Source organism: Aquila chrysaetos, chromosome 20, assembly GCF_900496995.4.
Source record: "Aquila chrysaetos chrysaetos chromosome 20, bAquChr1.4, whole genome shotgun sequence".
Classification (NCBI taxonomy): Eukaryota; Metazoa; Chordata; class Aves; order Accipitriformes; family Accipitridae; genus Aquila; species Aquila chrysaetos.
This window is the reverse complement of record NC_044023.1, coordinates 10,811,106-10,821,128: the sequence shown is the minus strand read 5'-3', so window position 1 is coordinate 10,821,128 and position 10,023 is coordinate 10,811,106.

The following is a 10,023-nucleotide window of genomic DNA, read 5'->3' as shown; positions in this document are numbered from 1 at the left end:
AATTTTTCTTCCCACAGAGATACATCGTCGTAACATCTAAGTATTATAGTGCCTTGTAATGGGGGGGTTCCTTCTGAGCAGTGTACACAATCCCAAGGGCTAACGAGGGTGAAGAGCAGGGCCCAATTAAGAGCGCAGCTGGGGGCTGCACAGTCAAAAGGACTGCTGCATTTAGGCCACACACTGAGGGTTGCCTGAAGTTTTTTTCTCTTGTTTTGGGGGGCTTTGTTGGTTTGTGGGTTTTTGTTTTTTTGGTTGTTTTTTTTTTTTTTTTTTTTTTTTGCTTTAAGTCTGCCATACTTGACATCTGCTTCTGGTAAAATTAACACGCGCTCTCATTTTATTTAACATTAAACGTAGATTAAAACAGAACTGTGAACTGCATTGTCTGAATCTGCGGGATTGTAGGAAATATCCACGAAGCATTTTCCACTTGCATGTGTATAGAGAACAAAACATTTAAGTGAAGATCATTTTTTCCATCTATATTACATACATTATTATATACAAGAGAGAATTAGACAAAACAAAACTAGAACAAAGATTCTTTGAAGTTTCAAAAGAATCTTTGTCTGTCTTAGCCATAGGGATGGCTTAAGCAAAGCTCCACGGATGAGGCAATGAATGAGGCGACAGATGCGTCAAAGGCATCCCACTCTAACACACAATTTAGCCAAAGCAATACTAAGGCCACGCAGAGGACGTGCCGACACCAACATCGCTCTTTCTACAGCAGAAGAGGTGCCCAGATCTTACCTTCTCCTGACGTAGTCAGGCACAGGTCCACCCTTCACCGTGCCCTACAACAAGTTCTGGCACTTTGACCAGTAGAGCTGCTGCTGCCGAGGGCTGCGCTCGCACCCGCAGTGGCACCGTGCACCACGGCAGCGCGCGCATCTGCACTCTGCAAGACGATCTCTGCTAAATCTCACCCCACAACGCTTCCCGCAGCAGCGACTGCTGAGACAATCCTGGTTCCCGAAGACCTCAGTGACTAGAAGGGTGTCTCCAATTAAAACCGCCGGACGTAACCGGCCGCTACTTTATCGTTCCCCTGCTTAATGCTGCAAGCAAAGCTCCACATCACCTCTGCGTCGTTGCAAAAAGCAGAAGCCTTCTGCGCTCGGGGAGAGGGAAGTCCGCGGGCCCCGCTCTCGCGCACCGGTGCGAGGAAGCCTGGGGTCACAGCAGACCCGCAGGTCAACGCCAGGAAAGGGAAAAGAACGGAGCGGGCTTCCCACGAGGTTCAGGCACGGGGCAGGAAGGCAGATACTGTCTCCGAGGCCCCTCTCTTGCACAGGGCATCAGGCAGCACCTCCACCTCGCCGCGGCCCAAGTCGGGCAGGGCCGGCTCCCCCCTGCGCACGGCAGCTGGTGGCGAGGCTGTCCCCGCCACGTTGGCTGAGGGGGGAGGCAGCAGGGCAGCAGACAGCCACAGAGAAGGTGGGGACGCTCCCTCGAGGCCTGAAGAGTACTCTTCTCCTACGAGGTAAAACCCGGGAACAGCCCCGTCCTTCCCAGATCCGCTCGCTTTGCCCTTCCCTTCCTGGTGCCGCCCGGCCCCATGCCTCTCCTTTGCGTTGGGCGGGAACTTTCCCCAAACCACACTGTTTTCCCCTCATTTCCTTCCTCTCAAGGCACCTGGAACTCCCTCCTGCAGGCTCCTGCCACCCCTCGGGGTGACAGGGGCCAGGCCGCGCTTCCCAGGGCGGTGGCTTATTGTCTGTGAAACTAAAGCAATCACACATACAGCACAGGGCTGCTGGGGCGGCACGCTCAGAGACAACGCAGCTACGGATACAAAGGTTTTTACGTACTGAAGATGACAAGTAACTTATTTCAGCAAAAATAGCCTGACATACTTGAGGAAAAACAGAAGCAGCAACAACCAGCAAGGACTCCTCCAGAAGGCTGTAGGGGAGGTATTTTCCATCCTGCAACGTGTTATGAAATGTATTTGGAATTTGTGTTTTGACATCTCAAGCTGTTAGTAGATGCTCCTTGCTTAAAAGAGTCAGTTTTGCATGCAATAAGCAATGCAGCACAGAAAAAAAAAAAAAAAAAGAAAGAAAAAAATCCTTTCCAACTTCAATGCCAGTTTAAAAGTTATTGGGAAGCAGCCAATATATTTAGGGAAGCTTTTTAAACTCCCTCTTGCAAACTAAAAGATGCCTCAGCAGAGATCTGTGCACACAGCAAATGCCACACATCTCAACTCCAACTTCACCCTTCCAACATGCTGAATTTTAAAAGCTTGAAATAGTTTTACCTGAACCTACCCCATTAAAACTGTATTGAGAAGCACACAGCTTCATCCCGCTAAGATGGACTGTATAGATAAGTTGAGTTTTATGCAATGCTCTGCTACAACAACTTCTCTCTGCTACAGTGTTCACTTGATTCAAGCAGCCATGCAAACACACAGCTTAGCTAGCTCATTGAATTTGTACTGGTAAAATAGATGTTGCGTAAATACAGTTAACATAAATGCTGGACTCCAGCCGAAAGCCAACCCCACAAGGCAGACAGCAGTATACTGAGATGCAAGACTACTTTTCACTGATGGGCAAGTGCTCAAAGGGTGATCGTGTGGGTGAAGCGGTGGTGTCCCTAACCAGCGTTAACAGGACGTGACTCTACCCTGAGTCATCATCCTCTTTCTCCTCAACTGGAGATGGCTGCTCGCACCTGGATCACTGGACACCTATGGTAATGCTCATCAAGACAGACTGCTTTCCAAGCTTGCTCTTCAGAGGCTGCAGGAAGCAACCTTCACATTAAACAGTTACGACTTCTTATTTTCACAGTATCTTCACAACCAAAAGGACTGAAGACCTCTAATATATGCTCAAAATTTAAATAATAATATAGCAGTTTTTGATGAAATATCTGAGCCAGCAGGATCTAGCTGAAGCCCTACTTGCAGTCCAAGAAATTAAAAAGTTAACCCATACAGATGCAGAATGACTAAATACCCAGTTTTTGTTCTTTGTTTTAGAATAAAAAACTTACCATGTTTTAATAATCTCCAGGGTAATGTATTTCATGGGAACTGGAAACCATTTACATTAAATGAACTGAACGAACACCACTGTTACATGAGTCCATGTGCACATGAGTCAAACTGAGGTGCCTCAGTTGGGAAAGATCTCTGTCAGTACAGTAGTCTCATCTTCCATCTTGATATACATCACATCAAAGGCTTCACCGATAAATTTCCTTGCCCATCTAAGGGTCATCAGTAGCAGAGACGCCCAGCAGACCCACCTTCCAAGCAGATGCAACATCCTACACATCTGACAAAGCAGTTCAGTTCTCACCAAAGAAATATCCCAGAAGTACTCGTTCTGCTGGAATTATTCCAGTATTTGTTTCTTAATTATTGGGGGAAGCATCGGTCTGGGGCAAATAATTTTTTGCCACTCTTTCTAGATTTGAAATGAGAAACACCACGTAAGTCACTAGAGGTTTTTTTTGCTATTCGTCTACTAAGTCTCCTCCTGAACCGGGGCATGGATGTGCTAAGGAGCACCCTCGCTCGCTGCAAAAGCAGTCTTCCACATAAAATAGTAAGAAGGGAGACTGTTAATAATTTGTTATTGGCCGGGACATAATTAAGGAATGCATAAACACAGTACTACCCTGCAGGTGCACCATGGCAGCAACTTCAAATTTACTGTTTAATCAGATGGATGAGAGCCCTTTAAATTTGAAAGTATTGGAAACTAAGGAAGAATCATAATTCAGAGAAGTCTGCAAAGGAAGGATGCACTACTGCTGCAACATGTAGCGCAGAGACACCAACACCTGGCCAACCCAAGTCTGGAAGCGCAATTAAAAAAATTACTGTGAAGTTGCTGCAGGCTACATTTTCACTTATATGCCATTACAATAATTATGAAGTGGAAAAAACTGAGCAATAAATGTCTATTACAATGCCCAGCTACAGTTGGATTACAGCCAAGTTCTGCAACAGAAAAACCGCCAATCAACTGTGACTGCTACACATAAAATAGAAAAACTGAACACCTTTAATACCACACCTAACGAGCCTGTAATATTGATACTGAATCTTTAAAAATGAGCAAACCTTATCATCACTTTTAATCTATAGCGTTACTCAGAAATAAACTAAATGAGTGTTTGTCTCCTCAGTCTAAGGAAGAGCGCTCCGCACTGGTATTTGGGAGACACGAATTCAAGACAAAGTTACTGGTAGGTTTTAGGTGCTACAAACAGCATCCCATGAATTGCAGCTAGACAGACATATTTAACACTTTTTTTTTTAAGGCTTTTTTTTTTTTTCTCCAAAAGCCCCAAACATCTAATGCATCTGGTAGAATGTTTTAATGTCAACTCTGATTTTAACTCTTTAAACAGAGAAACAGAAGAAAAGGCAAGTTACCTAGGCTCTTACACCAGGACTTACCACAGCCCGGAGTGGAACCATGCTTACTTCAACTATACCCTGGGGTGGATCCAAACCACACAGCAAACAGGGAGGAGACTTCCCTTCCTCAAACTGCTCAAACTTGCTGAAAACTACGTAAGTGACTCAGGAAATGTCCTTCTCCTGAGTCAGCACTGAAGCAATGCTCCAGAATTGCATCTGATTTACAGTGCAGGTTAAAGACTGCAGGATTGTTGGTTTTCTTAAAGGATGATCTGTGAATGATACCCCAAGAGTGTCTGGTCACTAAAAATACGTAACCCTTGCACAAACCGAGGTTGCACTCATATCTGTGTTCCAGCCCATCTCTCCCTGGGTTTGCGTGCACATCTGTTGGAGCACTGCTTTACCACATTACACAGAGGGTAAAAGGTCATATGGCTGTGAACCCCATTTGTACAAAGTAAACAGGTAAATAGATTCCAATTTTAAAATAAGTTTTAATTGATTTCATTAACTAGTAACTTGTCTTCTGTTGCAATAAAGCAGAGTGCAGGAGGTTATTTGGAAGTTGTGGAGTGCTAAAATTTGGAGTTAGGCTGAATGAAAGACTATGTACAATACAAACCAGCTTTCTGTTGTGTTGTAAATTTATTCTCAGAATTTTTACCATTTATTCATCCCAAAAGACATATTGCATATTTGGAACATTTTTAAATAAGAGACACTATATTATCCAAGATAAGTAGTAGTTTTGTCACATCAAAACTGATGACATGCCCAATAAAGTATTTTCCAGAGCAAGAATTCCTTACAAGAAATCTAAATAGAATATAAACTTCATAAATGATCTAGCATGAAAAGATTAAAATAGTAAATCCATTCCATACTGAAGGCAGTCCTTTAGCACTTATAGTATGTGTGTGGTGCTTCTAAAAAAAAAACAGTAAAAAAAAAAAAAAAATCAATTTCCTAACAGAACATACTGAAACAAATATAGGCTAGCTTTTGGATAAATTTTATTCCAATAGAACAGAATGAATCGATCACTTAACCTTTTTCTCTCAAGTTACTGATTAATATGATCAGGTAAGAAAAAGTTACTTTTAGTTTAACCCAAGCTTTGGATGTATCTTCATCAGATACAATGAAGAGATGACATGCTTGGAAGCACATCCACATTTTCAGTGTTATCACCTGACATAATAAAAGAATTACATCTCCATACGAACTTCTCCATTCCCACAGTTGAAAATAATTTAAACGTGAATCTCAACTACATCTCCATTCTCATGGTTGCTAAACGCAAGTAATCATGATCTATTTTACCGCATGCAAGCGCAGTCTCAGAACAGCAATGTATACACATGCACACACACCCTCAGTGCATTAGAACTGTTACATTTCCAGCACTGGGAATAATGCTGAGCCAAATTAAGTAGACTGAAAAATTGAGAGTCACATGAATAATTTAGAATTAGAAATTCCTTATAGAGGGAAACAGCAGTAACAGGCAACAACATGATGGGGCTGAGGGAAGAGAATAAAATGTATGATCTTGGGAAAAGGAGTGGTTTTGCTTCACCTTAAGATCTAAGCAAATCACAGAGTAACCTATTGGAAGCAATCAGTACAAAATTCAAGAATGGAGAATAATCCATGCCTGTCAAGGCATTTCTAAAATAAAATTCCACTTTTATGAGTTTTAAAAAACTTAAGTTTATTGGTGTTATTAAACCAAGACTTCTGTAAATCATTTGCCATTCCAATAAAAGTGATCAGTGCACTGCTATCACTGTAACTAATAATCCAGATTACAAACCAGATGACAGATTGCAAAAAACTAAGTGAAGGAATTATTCTATGAATGTTTTCCCTAGTGTCCTACAGGGATCTGGTTTTGGCTCATTACCATTCAACAGTGTATAATCAATAATCTAGAAATGCTTCAGTAGTCAGACCTGCTAAAACCTGAAGGTGGAAAAAAAACCCATCAATGAAGTGCTGAACAGTAATGGGAACGGGTTGTTGCCCTGGGATGCTTGCCTACAGCGTTTTTTACCAAACAATATTGCCAAGTCAGATACCATGGGGGTGGAGTGATGCAAGGAATGCACAGTTTTGATTCACAAGATTAAAATCCAGATGCTAGAAGTCAGTGAATCCCCAAAAAGGTTCTGGTAGGCAGCCAAATACTAATACCAGAGCAGGATATAAAGCTTATTGTCTATTTATATGATGTTAGTAAGGTAATTACTGTAAGGACATGTTCTGTTCTGGCATTTATTCTTAGAAAAAAAAAATTTAGAAAACAATAGTTTAAAAAGCTGACAACAAAAACTAGAGGGATGAAGAAAAAAATTAAGAAATTAAATCCATTCATATAAAGTAAGATTAGAAGGTATTTTGATCATGGTATGTCAAAATCCTTGGATCAGGACAACACTTGCAGTAGTAGAACATCCTTCAAGAGAGATATATTGAAATCCAATAGTTGGGAGCCAAAGCAAGATGAACTCAAACAGGGAGTTGGGTTTTGGTTGGTTTTTGGTTGGTTTTTTTCCCGAGACGACAGTAGTTGCTCAAGTAACTTACCTACAGAGGTGACTGATTCTTTTGCTGAAGTTCTTAAAGCAAGAATTCTTTTTTTTCCTAAAATATATGCTTAACTTCTTGACATTATGCTTCTGGTGTTGAAATGATTGGGTAAAGTTTTATGCCTGTGATATCCAGAAAAGCGGTCAGATATGAGTTCCCTCTACTTCTACCATTGAACGGAAATTTGAACCTCTAATGGCCCTTACCACTGAAACTTTATTTCAATTGCTCATTTGCCTTCTACTTACAAGAGCCTTTAGTCAAATACCGGTAGCACCCACCATTTTTAAAGCAGTAGTGGGTGCAACCCTCTCTCCAAGCAAAAGAACCTGGCTCTGTAGGCAAACCTTTGCTCACTAATTTGAAAGAGTTGGCACAAACTAAAAACCCCAGGAAGGCAGGAAGAACTGAGACCCCCATACTGCAGCCCAATTCCCCACCAGAGAGGAAAAAAGAAATTCTGTGTCCAGAAGCACACGCAAAGAGGGACTGGGATGAGCAAATCAGCTGGATCTGGGGAATTCAGTGCAGCTGTTCGCTGGAAGCAATCACCCTTTAAACAGATCCAGAGGTATACACGCGCAAGAGAGGGAGAGAATATGGCTTCTAATTCTTTCGTATGATCAATTGCTATATTAGCGGAGACTCAAAATCTTGAGACAGTCGCTAATGAAATACTAATGGTGAATGAAAAGCCAGAGGGAAAAAAAGGCCTCTGGTGGAAACCAGCCAGCCCTAGTTGCAGAGCTAGTGCAAACTACAGTGGCTTCCCAAAAGCCATTGTGGTGACCTGGTGTTTTAAAGCACTCAGATGCTGCTGGTGGAATGAATCTCAGCAGTGGATTTGTCATGGAGAAGATTCAAGCTGAAGACATGATTCTTGCAAGTGGCAGAACCCTACAGATTAAGGCAGCAGACATTCAAAATCTTATGTAAAGCACACTGAAAATTTGAACCAGTACTTCAGAAGACTTAATTAGAGAAAGAAAAATAACTTAGAAATATACTCCCAAAATACATGCACAGATTACCTTTGCTTCAGCCATCAGTCATTTGATACTAAGTCTCACTAAGACTGTTTTATGAGAAAACTTTGCAATATATTGTGCAGGCTCACAATTCTCCATTTAGCACCAAAAAAATCCAGAGATTCTGCAAGAAGGATCAGGCTAAGACTCTGGAATAATGCATTTAATTCAGCTACAAGGAACAGGAAAATTACACTACATTTTTTATATATTGTATATTTATATTTTTAAATAAAAGGCCTGCTGGTGTAGTCCCCACGTAGGTGGAATTCTTTTAGGACACCAGGACAAAACTGAAGTAGCGTTCAGACATTCTACTATATTGAATCTTCCAAATTGAACTAGCAACTGATAAAACAACACTCAAGACTAGTTTTCCTAGTATGAGGAACCTTTTTAAAAACTCAAACTTCAGTGCAAGCTCAGAGCACTTATTTTACAAATAGAGCATCTTACGCATCTGTGAAAAGCTGCTCGTTACAGTAACTTCAAGGCTTAGCTAATCAAGCCTCACAACTAAAAAGAACCTAAATATGAAGGTAAAAGAGCACACACATTTATCATAAACAAAAGCAACAAAAAAATAGAAAGGTTCGCGCATAGAGTGCTTGCAAAATAACTCCACTTGCTGCTTTAGTATCAAAGCACTGAAGAACAGCAGCTTCCCAGTTATCCAATCCTTCTCCAGGGATTCTCACAACGAAAGAGTGAACTGTGCATTTTAGCTCATTCCTGATCATTTTGAACATGCAAATGTCAAGAACTCCCGGGAAAGGCACTGTATTAGGGAACCACAGCTATACTTGTAAGCACAAACCCCCATGCAATGTGTACTATGCACCTGTGTATTCAATATACATATGCACACATGCACATAGTTAAATGAGAAATCTTTCTCCTTTAATACAACCATGTTGGGTCTCAAATTTCAGCTCTCTGATGCTCTCAAGATTTCTGAAAACACAACATTTGTCTTGAATACAAGAAAAAACGCATGTCACGGGCAGCGTTACTCAGTATGGGGCACCAACCGGCAGCACAGGCCCGCCCTGAGGTTGGTCCCAGGGAAGCCAGCACCATCCCCGCTGCCAGCCAGGAGGGACCACTGCTCCACCAGGCTCCACTCCACCTCCTCACACCATGTCTACATGCTACCACCAGGGAGGAGGGAACGGAATCCACTGGAAAAGAAACAGTAGCTGAAAGAGGGACAAATAGGGAGTTCAAGATGCTAAAAAAGAGAGGAGGCAGCATCAGGCTCCCTTCCCCTCGAAGGGCTTTCCACTATCGCCCCACTACCTGCAGCCACTGCTTCTCCAATCTCACAACCCCTGCCACAGGCACGATCCACCCTTCAGCTGTGAACATTTTTTTTCCACCCCATGGCAATATGCTCCCAAGCCTTCCGTGGCTCTCTCCTTCCCCCCTTCTTTCTGAAAACCACAGACAGGAGAGAGATCAGCTAGACAACAACTTAAACCAGTGCAAATGTGAAATACAAAGTAAAAAAAAAAAAAAAAAAAAAAAAAAAAGAGTCTTTTGCTATTACTGGACATGCTGCAGACATTGTGCCTAGTAACTGTGGCAATATCTAGTGCAAAAGAAACTTAGCATGAATCTTTTGTTTTCAAATGACATTCAACTCAAACATGCATAGGGAGAGTAAAGTTATTTTATTAAATCATGCACATCACGTGTGTTAGTGCAAATAGTTTAATCTGTACTCCAGAAATTCTATTGTATTTTTATATCTTTACAAAATAGATTTAAAACAATTATTTACTTTAAAAAATGTAATTCTGAAGTTAAGCATTTCAGAACAATATTTGCAATAACCTATATACAAGAGGTACTAAGTACCACTGGCATACGAGTGTTCTGTGGTTGGGTGGCTTCCTGCAACTGAAAAGGATGAAATGAATGAACTAAATGACAATATTTATTTTCTACAAGTCACTTGTGGACTATTTTTTCCAACTAATAATCCTCCCATTAGCAAATCCCATG